Source organism: Hylobates moloch, unplaced genomic scaffold (genome assembly GCF_009828535.3).
Source record: "Hylobates moloch isolate HMO894 unplaced genomic scaffold, HMol_V3 SCAFFOLD_17, whole genome shotgun sequence".
NCBI classification, from domain to species: domain Eukaryota; kingdom Metazoa; phylum Chordata; class Mammalia; order Primates; family Hylobatidae; genus Hylobates; species Hylobates moloch.
In genome coordinates this window covers 75,542,584-75,560,729 of record NW_026652292.1, presented here as the reverse complement: position 1 = coordinate 75,560,729, position 18,146 = coordinate 75,542,584, and the positions used below count along the sequence as shown (strand labels likewise).

General features: G+C 48.4%; 1 protein-coding gene across 1 annotated transcript in view; it reads right to left on the bottom strand.

Moving 5' to 3' along the window:
• SLC2A9 (solute carrier family 2 member 9) overlaps window positions 1-17,330 on the bottom strand; it is a 218,513-nt gene extending 201,183 nt beyond the window's left edge. The window contains exon 1 of the mRNA XM_058430106.1: window positions 16,978-17,330. The gene's annotated coding sequence lies outside the window, so the exon portion shown is untranslated. The remainder of the gene's footprint in view (window positions 1-16,977) is intronic.
• Between the last annotated feature and the right edge of the window lie 816 nt (window positions 17,331-18,146).

The window sequence follows — 18,146 nt, the reverse complement described above, 5'->3', positions numbered from 1 at the left end:
TGAGGAGGATTCTCCAGCAGCAGAGGGAGCTCTGGTGGGATTGGGTTTGGGGGCAGCAGCAGGGGAGCTGCAATGTCCTGTGCCAGCGGTGCAGTCGACGGCAGTGGTGGCTGCAGTGGAGCCCATAGGACCAGCTCTGGGAGTGATTTAGGGTAGTATCTCTAGCTACAGAGCTTCCAGGCCTGGCTCTCCAGCCCTCCCACTGATCCTGTGAGCAACCCACTCTTCTCAACAACTTTTTTGGCTTGAATCAGATTAAGTTTATGTTGTTCCTTACAACTATGGAAATACAGAAACTCTAGCAAAGAACATAAATAATCTCACTTCACCCTCACGACAACCCTAGTGGTAAAAGCCCTCATTTACAAACAAGGGGCCTGAGAGTTATATAACCTACCCACAGTCACGGCTTATATGCACTGGAGAGGCTTTTGTGCTGGAGCTGCCAAACTTCAGGGCACAAATGCAACTGCTCCACAAACTGAACTCTTGAACTCATGATTAAGATGTGAAAGTTAAGCAGATAAACCTAATGGTGCATTTATTGATTTAAGAGTAAATACTGGCTGGGTGCAGTGGCTCATGCCTGTAATTCCAACACTTTGGGAGGCCAAGGCAGGCAGATCACCTGAGGTTAGGAGTTTGAGACCAGCCTGGCCAACATGGTGAAACCCCATCTCTACTAAAAATACAAAAATTAGCTGGGTGTGGTGGCGCATGCCTGTAGTCCCAGCTACTCAGGAGGCTGAGGCTGGGGAATCGCTTGAACCCTGGAGGCGGAGGTTGCAGGGAGCCGAGATTGCACCACTGCACTCCAGCCTGGGTGACTGAGCAAGACTCCATATAAAAAAAAAAAAGAGTAAATATCAACTATATCAACTAAGCCTTTGCTATGGGCTGGATACTCCATCAGACCCTGGTGAATACAGCAGCAACCACCCCCAAGGAGCACAGAGTCTAGTGGGAGAAACAATGATGATTGCTAAGCGCAAGGATTAGAGGAGCCACAGCAAGACAGGGGGTAGAGGCTGCCCCAAGAACTACTGCAAGTATGTACAGAGTAAAGACCCTTCAGAGAAGATGGCATAAGTAATGAGTATCCAGGACTTCACAGACACCCCTCCTGCCACCTGATAAACAGGAGACCTCCACATGTGCAAGGTCATTCTTGCACGTGAACTTGCTCCCTGTGGTACTCTTACAGTAATTCAAGCAATTGCAGCTGTCTTGCAAGGAGTCAGGCTAATACCCACCCTGGAAGGCCTCAGTAATGACTGGTTTCCTGGAATTAATGTAAGGAAATGAAAAGGATGCTGGTTGGGAGGAAATTTTCTCTTTTCCTTTGTGTTGCACTGCACTCAGGAGCCTGGTGGGAAAAGAGAGGGTTTTCAGCTCACCCACTGCCAAGCATTGCTTCGGGAGTCTGTGGAAGTTTCTTACTGTGACGTTGGGAAATGGCCGACAGAAGCCTCTACAGACTCTGGAGGGGCCGGAAGACTTGCTGAATAGCCTGGGCCCCCTGCAGGAACACTTTTCTCAAAAGTTCCCCAAAAGCTGTTTGTAAGCCAATGCTTTTGGCAACTGAACAAATGTTTGTCTTCCAGGTCTGAATTCAGCAATAGCCCAGGTGAAAGGCCTTGTTACCACAAGGCTGAAGCCAGTGATGAAGTTTGCTCAGAGAATTCACTGCACTAACATTCTCCAAGCTTGAGATTTGTGAACTTCACCTATGGGAACACATGACTGGTCATGTATGATACAGAATGGGTGCTTAAATAAGAATTCATTTTGAGTTTCTGCTGTGTGGCAGTAACCATATAATAATAAAACAGGTAACCCACACATCATAGTTACAATATGCCGTGTACTATTCTAAGAACTGGAGGCATACTGACTCACTTCTTACCCTCCACAAGGGTACTATTTGTTACCTCTGTTTTCGGCAGATGTGGTATCTGAGCCACAGAGCCACAAGGGGCCCTCCCAAGCTCACACCATTGGCATGCGATGTCACCAGGACTCAGCCCCAGGGAGCTGGGATCCAGAGTCCATCTTTTAACCATTACTTTTTCCAACTCTAAGTGTAGAAAATACAAAGATGATGATATCAATACCTCTGTTTTAGGGGAGAAGAGGAGACATGGAATGAAGATTGGTTGACTGCTAAGTATGTATCAGACATTTGGATATCTCATCTCATTCAACCCTTGTAACCATCCTGAGAAGTTTCATTCACAACAGAGAACTCTGGAGTGGAGAAACACATCCCATAGCCATGCCAGATGGTAGAACTGCAGGGCCTGCTAGACCTCACAGTGCTCTCCTCTTCCTGGACACACTGCCAGGCCACCTTACCCAGTTCCTTGCATCTAGGTGGGGCCATATGACTACTTTTCAAGCAAGGAGTGTAAGTACAAGGGACATGTGTGACCTCCACCAAGACACTGAGAGTGTGTTTGCCTGCTCCATGCTTGCTCCTTTCAGCTGGCCAGCCACAGAAAAACCAGCAGAGGACTCCAAAGTCCTAGAGAATGGTGGAACCACTTAAGGAACCTGGGTCCCTGAATGGCTTCATGGAGCAGAGTGTTCCTGCTCATTTCCTTCAAATGAGGTGATATAAATGGGAATTTTCATTGTGTTAAGCCACTGAGATACAGGGCTTGTTTATTATAGCAGCAAGTTTGCCCTGCTGACACAATCAACCCAACTACAGAGCACATGCCATCACAATTGCACTGTGACTTGAGGCTTCAAGAAGGAGGAGAGATTTAGACCAAGTCATGAAGGCTTGGAGATATAAACCTTTACCTAGAGCTTTCATTTTATGTGTTGGGAGAACTTGATCCTGTTTGAAGAAAACATTCTGCAATAAAAATTTGCTTTAAGACCACTGTGGTAGGTAACATCTAGGCCTGCTTTGGGACATCTCACTCATTCCTATCTTACTTGGGATTCCTTGTTTTACTTTTTCATTCAGCCAACAACCACGAGGCACATTCTTGTATCCTTCTGTCTGACTTTACAGGTCTGCTTCCTCACTACCAGGGGCCCAGCTTCCCATCCTGTCTTCTAGATACAAATTCTGCTGTTTCTTGCCTTCAAGGAGTTCAAGATCTAGTGGAGACAGTAGTCAAGTAAACATACAATTATAACTTGGAATAAAAATGCCGTGACAGTATGAAGCCAAGAAAGAGCATGTGGAATCCAAGTCAAGCAAGCAAGAAGGGCAGATGGAGTAGGCTCAGTTAGAGGATGACAGGCAGAGTGAACAGAATTCTTGAAGGTGCAGAAACCAGAGACCACAGGTTGCCACACAGGAGCTGTAAAAGACACAGTGGGTTGAAAGGTGGCCCAGTGGAAGGTTGGAGGCTGCCTGTACCTGGCTTTGCCTGCCAGCCTCAGGAGTCTACACAAAATTCTATGGGCACTGGGGAGCCATTGGAGGGCTTTAGCATGGAATTGATAGCTCTAATTTGTGGTTAAGAATGTTCTTCATAGGTGCAGTGTGAAGGACATTGCAGGGATTAGACTAGAGGCTGCTAGGCCTGTTAGGAAGCTCTTGCAATTGGTATGAGATGATGAGTCTGATCAAAATTGTTATGAGTTGCTCCAGAAGCATTGATGTTACGGCTAGTACTAACTATAGCCTAAACTGCAAACAACTGAATAAAAGGCTACATGGTTAAAGCAAAGGAAACTTAAGAAAGAGCCAAGAGTTCTGGGTTTAACACTTGCTTGCATCACTGAGTCTTTCTGTGGCCTTAGGTGATCTTAAGCAATCTGTGTGCCTCTCTGGCAGTGCTGTCAATGTTAAAGGTACTTGGAATTAGCTTTTTTCCACTCTCAGCTCTGCCACTTCTTTGCTGGGTGACCTTGAGTAAGTTACTTAACCTCTCTGTGCCTCAGGTTCCTCATCTGTTAAATCATTGCCCTCCTTGAAGAGTTATTGTGAAGATTTAATGAGAGAATGAAGATACAGCACAGTGCTGGGTCGATATGAAGTACACAATAAAAACTGGAAGTTGGGGTGGTTGGTGGTAGTGTTGTTGATATTTTTATTTCTGTATTTGTAAAATGAGGGGCCTAGACTCATTTATTTGTCAGATTCAAGAATCCATGAATCACTTACCATTATCTCCCAGGCCAGGAACCTGGGGACCAAGCTTCTGGACATAAAATTGAACTCTGCAATTCCTAGCCAAGAAGACTGGCTTAGAGCATCTCCAAATAATAAAAGAAATTGCCAGACAATGGGAGGCAAATTACCTCGTAGCCTGTTGAACAATATTAATGTGCTTTACTGATTCACACAGAGCCTCCCATGAACTCACTTGGAATGATTCTCATGAATGCTGTAAAAATACACAGAAGTAGAACACTTGGTGGCTGGGCCAGAGTACACACACCATTGCGTAAGAGAGGAAGTCATGCCACAATGCCTTAGGGCTTTATAAAGACAGTCTGCACCACTGAACACACTGGCACAGGGAAAAACGCAGTCCAGAAGTCCTTAAAAAAGTACCCATTGCTGAACCAGGCCCTCTGAAGTTAGGGCCCCACAAGAACAAAATTCCACAATCCCAGCAGCGCTACCTAATGTCGCCTGGCTCCCCAAGGTAAGGCCTCCTGTGTAGAAAAGAGCTCGCACAGCAGGCCTGAGACTTCTCTTCCTAGAAAAACCTGCTGCAGGGTAAGCCCCGGGCTTGCATCCGGGAACTTGGATGTTGGAAGGGTTGCCACCATTCCCAGATCTGGTAAGAGTGACTCACTGTACCTAAACTGTGCAAACAGTGTGGTTTATGCTGTCTCAGTGTGGTTTATATCTGCTTTCTTTCTGGGAATCTGGAATTTTCTGCTTGCCAAGCAGAGAGTGCCCATGTGACCACCCCCCCGATAAAAACCCTGGACTCTGAGTCTCTAATGAGTTTCCTTGTTAGACAAATTTCACAAGAATTGTCACAACTTGTTGCTGTGGGGATGAAGCGTGTCCCGTGAGGTTCTGCTGGAAGAGTTCTTTGGAGCTTGCCCCTGGTTTCCTCTGGACTTCACCCCTGCACCCTTTTCCTTTGCTGACTTAGCATTGTGTTCCACCACTGTGATCAGTCATAGCTGTGAGTACTACTGCATTCCTGTGCCAACACCTGTGACTCATGCCAGTGAATTATCCTACCTGAAGGTGGTGTTGGGAGACCCCAGTACACCTCCCTTGTCCTAAGGAAAACACTTAGCTCCCATTTTGGCTTGACCTGAGCATTAGGTCTGCAGGTTTGTGGTGTTTTTTCCTCCTCCCCAAGTGATTCTCCCAGAGGAGCCTGGCTGACTCACTGGGAAAGAGGCTCCTGTGCCTCCAGACACCTGAGACTATTTTGTTCCCACAGCTAGCTTTCAGAATGAAATGAAACATGATGAAAGAGGAAACATCAATTACAAGCAACAGCCAGGCAAGTAAGGCTTTCAGAGCCTCCTGGGTTTCCCCTCCTGTTCCCCACTGGAACACCTTTGCAGTGAGGGGGCAGCCAAATGCGTGGGTTTAATTAGATGAAACATAAAGAAGGTAAGTTTCATTGTCTATTTGGCCCCAGGCAGAAGCAGAGAAGTGAATGCACTCCCAGTATCGTTCTTACTCAATCACAGTCCTGAGCCTTCCTCCTTCTGGAACATTCTTCTGAGAGGTTGCATAGCTGTGTTTACAGGGGACAGTGCATTTACACAGACTTGAGATAATATTTTGCTCTCCTTTTTGCATATCCTCCGGTTGGCCGGAATGAAAAGGGCAAATTGTTTTCATTACCAGTCAAATCATTTCTGGCTGCTTGAGGTAGCAGGGGACCCATCTGCAACATCAATTCTGGAATAACTCATTTATAGAAAGGGAATAAGAACCCCTAGCTTGTAGATGAGGCTGCCAGAAGGATGAAATGAGGTGTGTGAAGTCCGGAGCATGATGTCAGCACAGAGCAGGTGCTCAATAAATTTCAGGGTCTTCCCCTATGGGTCAGAAATAGGGTGCTTCTAGTTTCACTTGTCTGGTTTGTTCACACCAGCTGTGCCACTCCAACACGCCCCTCCAAGTTTCCCCACCTCCCATCTTGCTGGATCAGCTATCCCCAGCTCTCTGGCTGCAGCAACCAGTGCCCCCACTGCACTAAGCCGAGCTTCCTTGAGATTTGATGGGACCGAGTTCCTTTCCCCATTTGGCTCAACAAAGGCATTTCTCTTGGAGAAACTTTATGAAATGAGAAAATTCTATAACAAAGAGGCAGGCTGTCCAGCTCTAATTGCTGGGGCCTCCAGAGCATGGTGCAGGGGGAGTTGGTACCCACAGCCTGGGACACCTGGACACCAAAGCCCCAGGCTGGAAAAGGTCCCTGGGCCCTCATCAGTCAGCAGCTGTGCTGGCTCTGATCAAACCAAACCAAACCAAACCAAACCAAACAATGACTCACAGCTCCGAATTTAAACAATGCAACAGCGTCTCATATTAGAGAAAAATTGGAAACAACCTCAGAGGCCCACATTAGGAAGATAGGACATCACAGGAGGCAGCTCCACACTGCTGTTAAACATTCTGGTGATGGAGAACTTTCAATGGCATAGAAAGGTACTTACAAATAAATAGTAAGCCAAAAAAGGGAGTATTAAACAGTATATATGGATGATCTTCAGAAAAAAGAGTGGATTTAGATGAAACATTAAAAGCAGCCTCTGGATGGAGTCTAGGTTTTGACTGTGTTCAGGCCCAAGTGTATCATCTATTAGCTAAGTAGCCTGGGGCCAGTCACTCAATCTCTCCCTTATTTGTAATATGGGGTTATCAGCATAATATCTGCCACGTGGGGCTGGTATACAAATGAGAGAGATCATCTCTCACTCACAGAAGAATATTTGTATGTGTAGCTTCACTATCAAATTTCTGTGCTGTGTTTTTTTTTTTTCTAATGGAAGTCTGTTGCTTTTGTAGTTACTGAGATAAAGTGAGACAAAAGCAAGAGTAAAAATGAAAAGAGCTGGGGATGAGGGGACAAAACTCTGGGATTCAGAGATACCCATTTTATAGACATAATTGCCCATTGTTTCTGCAGTGACAAAATGCACAGGGTCCTCCTGTAATCTCAGCCCTCTTCCACCAAAGTCTTGAGCCCTGCTATGCCTCCCCCTCACCCCAACCAGAACTTACGTCGTTTGACACAGTCTGTGCTCATCATTCCCTCCTGGTTTCCTTGAGAATGGGTCTCAGGCCACACCAGAGGCACCTGCCATGGGACATGCTTCTTTCTCTAAGAGCGCCTGGGTTCCCAGAGCAGCCTGCTAAGATGGCATTGTGGGGTGGGATTAACTGAAAGCACCAGAACTTGCTTTTGGGTTTTCTCTCTGTTGGTTCACTTGAATCTTCTTTGATCAGGTTCTAACATCTGTGGCTAATTGGGCAGCTCTACCCTTATAGAGAGAAATGTTGATTTTGCTTTTTATTACCATTTGTTTATCTGCCTTTAGGGAAGGAGCAGACAGGAGAAAATAATAGAATATACCATTTATGCTGGGAAATGTATGAGGAGTCAAGTTAATTGCTCTGCAGAAACCCTGGGCTTAAATATTAACACCATGGAGGACAAGAGTCTGTGTCTCCCCTCCCAAGAAGACAAAACATTGCCAACTCAAAAACCACTGGAAAGGTGAGTAATTTCTTATCAAAGCCAAGCCATTCAGTATTATTTGTGTGGCTGCCAGTATTGTTTCAAATAAGTCCTAATTTATATTGGATGGTGTGGGGCCAATGAGTTAGACTCCTAAAGTTAAGTTCTCATTCATTCTTTCTCACTCCTTCCTTCTCTCACTCACTACTTCATTTAAGAAACATTTTTTGAGTATTTTCTGCTTATAATATGCATTTGTGTAATGTAAATCTTATATATACAGTAGACAATTGTATAATAAAATTTGGCTGGGCTTTGTCCCTGGTTCTTGGGATGTAGCCTGTGAATTCTTGGGATTTCTTGAGTTATTCATGGCCCTTGAACCTCTTGTTATTCAAGGCCTCCAGTTATTCAAGGCCTCTCAGTTATTCAGTAACTCCAGTTATCCTCCAGTTATTCAAGGCCACTCAGAACCCCTTGATAGTGTATGTTAACAAGATAACTCAGGATGGGGGTTGGCCATGCCAGAAAGACCAGCCATGTGATACAGGGTCAGGGCTTTGAACTGAGTGACATTAGCCCTACCTCCAGGGAAGAGAGGAGGACCAAAGATTGAGTTCAACCTTATGGCCAATGATTTGGTCAATCACATCTACATGATGAAACCCCAATAAAAACTTGGAACACTGAAGCTTGGGTGACAACACTGGTAGACAACACTCTGTGGGAGGAGAGAGAACACCAGAGCTAGAATCCTTCCAGACCTTGCCCTGTGATCTCTTCTTGTGGCTTATTCTGGTTTGCATCCTTTTTGCTATAATAAAGCTGTAATTCTAAGCATAGCACTTCCTGAGTTCTGTGAGTCATTTGAGCAAATTATCAAACCAGAAGGGGTAGTGAGAACCCCCAAATGTGTTACCATATGTTCACAGAACCCCTGAGCCTGTCACTGGTGTCTGGAGTGAGGCCAGTCTTGTGAACGGCTGTGCTCTTAACCTGTGAAGTTTGGCCTAAATGGCTAGTTAGGATCAGGAGTCATGGTGAAGCTGTGTGTGAGGTACTTTAACAGACACCAGGGAAACAAATGAACAGTATTGTTTTGGGTGACTCTTTGATCTGTACAATCCTGACTTCTATACTTTTGCTAAGCCTCCAAGCATTTCCCCCAAGCTACAGGCCAGGAACTGCACAAACAGGCACCAAGTTCACTGTCTATCCACTGTGATTAGCCCTGAACTGTCCCTCCCACCTCACCTTCTGTTCCCCTAATCACTGCATTATCTGTTTGCTTTCTAATTTTTATTTTCACTCATACCTCCTATTCAACACATTCATTTTCTCAGCTTTGGTCCTTTTTTCTTGGCGAATTTTCTTAATGTCCATCCCCCAGTGGTCGTTCTGCCTAGGCTGACTGTTCTCTTGGGCTCATTGCAATGTGGGATCCTCCTACAATCATAGGAAGTGCATGAGTCCCGGGTCAGGAATCCATCCAGGTCCATCACCTCAATAGTGGCTTCTCATGGATCAGCTACTCTTGAACCCCACACCCTTTGGCTTGTTTTTTGTCTTGGTTGGGCCCTTTTGGACTGAAGTCTGGGCTCCTTATTGTCCGCCCTGCCACAGACCTTGCATTTCTTTAGAACACTGCTTCCAGAATCTTCCTGTAGGCTCTGTGGACAACACCCATGAGCAAGAGGAGCTTTGACTCATGCTTTGCCCAGGCACTGTCATCCCACCCAGGCCTGTGTCAGCCCTGTCTGCCCATTTCAGTCCCCAGAGAATGTCCCTTGGGGCTCAGAACCCCCACTCCAGTCTATGGGTCTCCATCCAGCCCTCAACAACCTCTCAGGTGGATTCTAGACACTGGGTGCTCACAGGTACCAAGAGGACATCTTTCAGCACAACTCTGGCAATCATCCCAGATGATTCTAGCAGTATAATGAAGCAGGTTCCAGGCACTGCAACATTTTCCTACTAAAGGTCAATGATTACAATGGCATAAATCTGAAGCCATTTGGAAGGATTCAGATTAGCACATTTATATGCATGACTGTCTGAAAATTCAGGCTACATTGGATTGGTATGCAAATTAGCCCTAAATTTGTCAGTCTTTTACAATAACTTCAGGATGTTTTAGACAGACAGGTAGGTAGGTAGATGGATAGACAGAAAGATACAACTATGCCAATTAGAGCTAGTCACTGGAAACAGAAAGGACAAAGCCTAGACAATCAGCAATACATGAACAAAAGAAAGGAGATTAGAAAGCAAACATCTTCAGGAAGATTTAGGTGCTCCTATTTAGATGCTATGCACCATAGGCTGTGGATTAATTATTCAGCCAGCCAGCCCTCTGCCCAGAGGTACTAATGACACAGGAATCTACAGGAGCCTCCTCTCTTTCCTAAAACCTGTAGCATAGGGGTTAGCCAACAACTGGCCAGCAAGGGAAATCCTAGACCACCATCTGTTTTGTAAATAAAATGTAATTGGCGCATACCCTTGCCCATTCATTTACATATCATCTATAACTGCTTTATCTCGACGTAGCAGAGTTCAGTAGTTGCAACAGAGACCATATGGCCAACAAAGAAAAACCACGCACTATCTGGACCTCCACAGAACATTTGCTGGACCTTCACAGAACATTTGCTGATTCACAGAATGCAGCAGATCAGCCTAGTGGAACAGAAAGAAGGGATACTCGGGAATTAGACAGACCAGGGTCCAAGTCCCCATCTGTGAACATGGTGGAGGTGGTCCTAGAAGTTTTCCATAGGACAGACTCACAGCTGGCAATTTGTTTGAGAGTGAAGAGACCTAAGGACTTGCCTTGGACTCACTTCAAATTTAAATTTATCCATTTGCTCATTTAGCAAATATTTTTTATAAATGCTTACAATGTGTCAGACATTGTTCTAGGTGCTGGCACTGCAGAAGCAAGGACCTTTCTAAAGTGAAGGGAAGGAGGACAAGAAGTAAAGGAATCTATCATATCTCAGGTAGTGTTAAATACCATGAGGAGAAATAAATTCAGTGCAGGCTAAAGCGTGATGGAGTGGCGCCATTTTGGATAGGCTGGTCAGGGAAGACATTTCTGAGGAGGGGACATCTGAGCAGAGGCCAGAAGTAATCAAAGGAGAGTGCACAGGAAAATCAAGGGAAGAGCATTGCAGCCAGCGGGAGCAGCACACACAAAGGCCCTGAGGTTCCAGTGTGCAGTGTGTTTGAGGGGCAGCAAGTGGGGAGAAGGTTGTGTAAATGGAGAAGAGGGAGTGAGGGGGGAAATGATGATGACAGAATGGTCACAAGGCCCCAGGTACCATGTAAGTCACTGCAGTCTGGCTTGCTTTCTAGATATAGTGGGTTTTGAGTGGAGGGACAATATGATCTTCCTTCATTTGTCAAGAATCCCTTTGGCCTTTAGGTGGAGAATAAACTGTAGGAACCAGAGTGGAAACAGAGAAACCAGTTAGGGTTTAGTCTAGAGAATGAATAGAGCCTAGCTACTGTGGTGTTCATCTTGGTGATCAATACACCAGCACAGCACAGATAACCCTGATTTTCAACAGCTAAGGACAATAAGAACCTCTTGCCAGTTCATGCAAAGTCCAATGTGCATTTAATAGTTCTCTGCCATCTGGGGGAAGAAAGAACTGAAGATCTTTCTTTAGTGCTGCCATAACCAGGGATGCTGCCATAAACCAGGCCTCACGTGGCCTTTCAGCACCTCTGTTCACATCCCACCCACCAAGCTGGCCAAGGACCCTTGTGGATGCATGAGGCGCAGGTGTTCTCTTCCAAATGGGGCAGGAAAAGTAGTCAGATTCTGGGGATTCTTGGAAAGTTGGGTGGCCAGGAGGCACATCCAGGTGACTGTGTTGAGGAGAGGCCAGTGGGAATTTTTAGGAAGTGTCCCACTGCTGAAACTTGGATGTATTGACTTCCCTCAGCCTCAGTTTCCTTGCTTTTAAAAGGGGGTTAGTGATAGCTGCTTTGCAATATTGTAACAAGGATCCAGTGTGTGCACAATTCTGAACCTGGGCCAAGGGCAGAGCTGGTGCCCAGAAGTGAGTTATTTTCGTTTTCGTCATTACAGAAAGTTTCCAAACATCTGAGGAGAGAGGAGCACCGAGCGTTTTTAAGGATGAGGCTGGGTGTCAGCAGGGCCAATGGCAGCTACTGCATGGATTGTTCTAACGGTGCAAGCTGCCTCCCCTGAAGGTAAATGCCCATGGCCTGGAGTCTGTGCCCCGATCACCTGGGCCCCCAGTTATCCAACAGCTGGAGAGGCAAAGCTGGCTGGGCCGAGGACTTGCAAGCCTGGGCCAGTGCTAAAGCCAGCATCGCTTCCCATGGGGCAGCATCCACACACCACCCCCTGGTGGCAGCCTTTGTTCATCTTCTCTGTGAGCAGATACCCTCCCCGCACTCCAAAGCAGCACTAGTATCTGCACCTCTTCCGTTCCAAGGGTTTCTTTCTCCTTCTTGAGAGCCCAGCACTGCAGGTGAAGCCTAGCCCTCACACCTCAAACCCCTGCCAGGCTTGGGTCCTTCCAGCCTGTGTTAGATCCCATTCCTTAGAGCCTCTGCTCTGTTCCTGGTCTCCCTGGTTCTGGGGCTGCCTCACTCACCCGTTCCTAAGCCCACTGCAAGGGGAAGAGAGAATTCAAGGTGATCGCTGGACGCTGGGCTGAGCTCCTCCAGCATCACATCTCCTTTCATTTCGCAGCGACCTCACAAGGGGCTCGATGCCAGCCCTTTACAGAGGCACCTACGTGGGGAGCTGGGATCCTGTGCAGGCCTGCTCAGCTCACACTCAGGGCGGTTTCCACCTAGGGAGGGCCTCCCAGGGCGAGCCTTGGCCCTCAGCCTGCTCATAGCCTGGGTAGTGCCGGATCGTGCTCCTGTTGTGGCCTCTGCAAACTTTCTGGTTTGGCTTCAGCTCCCTTTTCCTGCCTCTACCTCTCCACCCCCCTGGACCCCACATCCAGCTACCCTTAGGTCTCCACCATTCCCAGAAAGCCTTGAGCTCTCTCTTTCAAGCCCCAGCGAGGCCCCACTGACCTCCCCAGGTAGAATAAAGTCCTTCAGCTGTCCTGTGGCTCCATGCAGCCTGCCTCCTATCTGGTGATTATTTATTGAGCCTCTGTCACTGCTGCTGGTCTTGGGGCACCTCAAGGACATGGATATGTGTCGTTTTCATCTTTCTACCCCAGATACAGCAAGGTCAACACCCAGGGAAGGGCGCTGAAGGACTGCCTGAACAGCTACCTCTCTTCTCACAAAGCAGCACAAGTAAACATAAAACATCAGGACCTTTAGGCAGAGCAGGAAGAGGTTACATGACCCCACACCCCATATAGGCAGGGGAAGGGTTTGGGGAGTGATTCTAGCTAATGATAAAGCCATCTTTGGCTTCTCGGTTAGATCAGGTCCTTTATGAGAATTGCTCTGTGAGAACCCCGAGGGAGGGAGGGGTAGGGACAGGATTCAGAAAATCACAGGTTCCTACTTGTAACACGATGGCAGCATCATCCACCTTGTGCTAGAGCCCCTAGGATTGTTGCAGTGAAACCTTGCCCTGTCTTTTGGTTGGTAGATGGACAGGTAAGCAGCCCTGGGCTTGCTGTGGCTCCTCCCATCTCCCCTTGTTCCTCTTTGCCTTCATTGATCATGCCAAACTCCCCCCATGGCTGGACTGTTGGCACCTGCCATTAGTGGTCAGGGGCAGGAAGGAGGGGCAGAGAGCATGGCATGGATCTTGGATTCAGACAGACCTGGGTTTGAATTCCAACACTGCCACCTCCCGGCTGCGTGATCCTGGGCAAGTTGCTTAAACTCTGACCCTCTGTTTCTTTGTTCATGAAATGAAGGTAACATCAGTAATTAACTACCTTGAGCTGAATTGTGTCACCTCCAAAAACGTCGCATGACATTTTTGTTGCAAGGATAGGGCATGTTGAAACCCTCACCCCGATGTGATGGTATTTGGAGACGAGGCCTTTGGGAGGTTACTGGGGTTAGCAGAGGTCATGGGGGCGGCCTCATGGTGGGATGAATGTCTTGCTCCCTTGCACTCTTCCTCCCTCTGCCATGTACAGATAGTGAGAAAGAGGCCATCTGCAAGCCAGAAGGAAGGTCCTCGCCAGACAACAAATCCACCGGCACTTTGATTTTGGATTTCCAGGTTGGAGAAGTATGGGAAAATAAATGTCTTGCTGAAGACCCCAGGCTGTGCTGTTTTGTTACAGCCAAAGACACTGACGTCTCTGTATTTCTGAGAATGGAATGCACCTGGCATGCAGTACGTTTTGGCAGAGTTGAAGAGCTGGCCATCACAGTCTCTGCTCCTCTTCAAATGCAGACAGCACATGCTGGGAAGTAGCTACCCAACTGAGGATGACACTTCCCAGGCCCTGGATCTGGGCAGATGGCTCAGTCCTGGACTCAAGGCCTCCTCGGGGTGCTTGCTCTGGGCTCCTCTAAAGTATGCATGACGAGCCGTGGTCTCGAGGTTCAAAGGACACCAGGCTAAAAAGCGCCTTGTGATGTCTCAAGACTGAACACTTTGCTGCGCATGCTGGCCACAGAGGTGGAGCTCCGATATCCCAAACAAGAAGTCCCATGGCCTAACACTGCCTGGCACAGAAAGGATCTGTTCTAAAATGACTGAAAATGTGTCTGATGCCCGGGAAACCAGAAGCCCGCCCAGGGCCAAACTCTGGTTCCCCTTATTATGTGACTGTAGGCAAGTCAGTGAACAGCATGCCTCAGTTTCCTCATCTATAAAATGGGGATAATGATGATCCATACCTCACAGGGCTGTCATGAGGGTAAACCGCGCTGATTAATGCATGAAAAGTACGTGGAGGAGGGCCGGCACCTCGTGCGGGCTTTTTCCATCTGTGCTGTTACTGATGCTGCCATAATAATGTGTTACTCATCTTAAGAAAGGTAAAGGCCACCCTGGCTGTGTAGGTCTTCAGAAATCTCCTCCTTTCCCAAAATGGAGGGAGGGCGTGTTAAACTCTCTCTGTTTGGCTTACCATGGTCTTTCCCATTAAATACCTCTAAGCTCTGGCCCTCCTGTCCTTCTCACTGACACCAAAGTTGTTTTTCTAAAAAACAGTGAGCATATTAAATAAGTACATAAATAAGGGGGCACGTGTTCTCAGGACCTCCTGAGGTTGTGTCACGGTTAAAGAAAAATAAATTTTAATTAAAAAAATGTGAGTTGCAAACCTCCATCCCCATGAATCTGCCATGGCTCCCTAGTGCCCAAGCCTAAAATCCTACTCCTCAGCCTAAGATCTTAGGCCCTCTTCTTTTGACTCCATCCTGCTTTTCCACCTCTTCTTTCATCCCAGCTCCCCATTCCCCAAGGTACTGGCACATCACACTCTACTAACTTCCTAATATGCCACCACATGGGCACAGCCAGACCTTTGTGTGTGTGCTTCAGCTCCCCACCTCCCTTTGACACCTGTGGAAATTCTACACATCCCTCATGGCTCAGCTCAAATACCACCTCCAGGTTGTCTTCCCTGATCCCCAGAGTTGGACACATCATAAACTCTCAACAATGCTTGCTGAATGAGTAAGTGAGTAATGGGATTGCTCCTTCCTCATGTTCCCACAGTCAGTGCTTGAACCCATATCATTCTATCCCAGGCGCAAGTTTCACATATCTCTGCTCCACAAGCCATGAGTGCAAAGGTTCTCCCCCCTCTCACCTGGATGTTTTGATGAACTTTCAAGATGAAGCAAGAGTCCAACTTCCTAGCCCTCTTTCAAAGACAAATATGGACAAGTCAGATCCCCATCCTGGGATAACGTCACAATGACAAAATCAAAGATGACTGACTGTTGGCAGTGCTTACTGAAGCCATCTAGGCCCCCTGGTTTTCAAACTGTTTTTAGCAACAGAACTGAACAATGTCAAATAATTAACAGACTTTTTAAACATAGAACTGACCTGCGCAAATAGTGCTTAGATCCCTGAGGCACCTCTGCAAAAATTCCAGGGCTCCTGGGAACCTTTGAAACTCACTGACCCAGGCTTCCCCTATGTTTTGTACCCAAGGATGCTGGACTCCCAAGCAAGGAAAAGCCTGGAAGGCACCCAGGGCTGTCCTCGGCCTGCTTCCTGTCTGCCCCCAATACTGCCTGTGCTCCAAGAACCTGGAGCTCCCCGCATTTCCCCAGATGTGTCGTACATCCCTGTCCCCAAAACAGCCTGTGCTCCAAGAACCTGGAGCTCCTTGCATTTCCCCAAATGTGTCCTACATCCCGGCCCCCATCCATCACTCCACCTTCCAGACTTGGTCAGGCATCACTTCCTGCAGGAAAGCTTCCCTCAAGCCTCCATCCTGCCCTTTTGCCTGTGTATGGTGGTAGGTCAAAGCCAAAGCCAGCACCCACAGGATAGCATCTAAACCTTACAGCCTAGGTAGGCGGTACCCAACCTTTAACTGCAAACCAGAGGCAAAATGTGAAGAGGGCCTGGGAGAATTGCACCTGGATCTGATTTCAGAGTAAAACACAAGCCAAAGATGGGTCTTATCCAGCAGATACCTGAGTGGCCTCTGGTTGTAATTTAAAGTCAACAACAACAGGCCTGGCACAGTGGCTCAAGCCTATAATCCCAGCACTTTAGGAGGCCAAGGTGGGCGCATCGCTTGAGGCCGGGAGTTCCAGACCAGCCTGGCCAACATGGCGAAACACCATCTCTACAAATACAAAAATTAGCCGGGTGTGGTGGCGCTCGCCTGTAGCCCCAGTTACTGGGGAGGCTGAGGCAGGAGAATCACTTGAACCCGGGAGGCGGAGGTTGCAGTGAGCCGAGATCGCACCACTGCACTCCAGCCTGGTGACAGGGTGAGACTCCATCTCAAAGATAGATAGATGATAGATAGATAGATAGACAGATAGATAGATAGATAATCAACAACAACAAAACAAAACAACAACAACAAAAAAACAAATCAAGAAAATGTCCAAGTTTCCATGTGTAAGGCCCCTCCTGCTCCTTTCCCGGCATTAGGGGCCAGAGGATCGCCCCCCATCCCACCCCGGGACTTCCAAAGCCCCCCTCATGTAGTCTCCCAACGTTCTCCCAGGACACCCACCCTCCAGCCGCAAGAACTGCCATTCCCCCGCCCCCTGTCCCCGTGTCATCATTGTCTGTTTCTGTGCCTCTCCTCTCCCCCGAGCGGGGGCTGGTCTCTGTCCCCGCGGTGTCCCGCGCTGCGAGAGGAGGGGGCGCTGGAGCCCACGGCCCTTGCGCACCAGGTTTGCGCGGGACCGCGACGCCCTCTGCCGGGCCTTGGCGCGCACTCACCGGGGTGGGGGCGTTCACCACCGACAGGTTGTAGCCGTAGAGGAAGGAGGAGCCGAAGGCGCCCGCGAGGGAGGCCACGAGGAGCGAGCAGGACCAGCCCTGGAGGGAGAGGAAACCACGTCAGAGCCGGCAGCGGGCGCGCAGCCAGGGCCGAGGGAAGACCTGGAACGTTCCCTCAGCTGGGGGAGGCCTTCCGGGGGAGAAGTCTTTGTCCTTGGCTGGGCTAGAGACAGAGAGAAGAGACGGAAGTTGGGGACCTGCAGATAGGGTTCCGGTCCAGGTCCGCGTGCGCAGGTCCGGCGCCCTCAGGTTTAGCGGCCACGCCCTTGCGTTCCTCCCGGGTTGCGTGACGATCCCTGAAACGCAGACCTGAAACGCAGTTTTCACCAGATGCTCTGAGCAGCTCCACACAATCCTTTTAGCGAAGTTGGCGAGTGTCCGACCCGGACAGAAAAAAGCAAAGCCAGATTCCAAGCGCCGTCAGCCAGGCGTGATTCTAAGCACTTTCTGCGCATTGTCTCTGAGTCCTTAGATCAGTGCTGTTATATCCTGTATTACAGGTGAGGAAAGAGGGGCACGGAGCATGGCTGGTGCTGTCTGGGATGGGGACTGAAGTCCAGGTGGCCTGGTTGCAGTGCCCCTCTAGTCACCACTGCACTGTCCCCTGCTGACTCGTCACCTGAGTGCGTTGTCCAAGGGCCTGAAACTGCCGACAGCCACACAGATGTGCACACACGCTTACATGCACATATTTTTCCAGGCTGACGCGTCAAACTACAGGGGCTGGTCCAAGCCTCGGGACAAGGACTTGCAGACATAGAGACGCAAGGTTTGGCACAGAGAGCAGGGCGCCTGCCTTGGTGGTGTCCTGCCCTGCAGCCCCATCTAAGGACAGCCACCATCAGGACAGGGCCATAGGGCAGAAACACCTGGATCCCTGGCAAAGGCTGACAAGCTGGCATGAGCCAGGGCAGGAGGGACGGCTGTACTCAGCTGGTCAGGAAATATGGGCCAAGTGAACAGGGACCAGGTGCTCTGGACGGCACTTTCTTTGCCATCATTTGACATATTTGTGAGTGTGTGTGTGTGTGTGTGTGTGTGTGTGTGTGTGTGTGTGTGTGTTGTAGGCGCCAGGCCCTGACAAAGCTGTGAGGATGCAACAGTGAAGA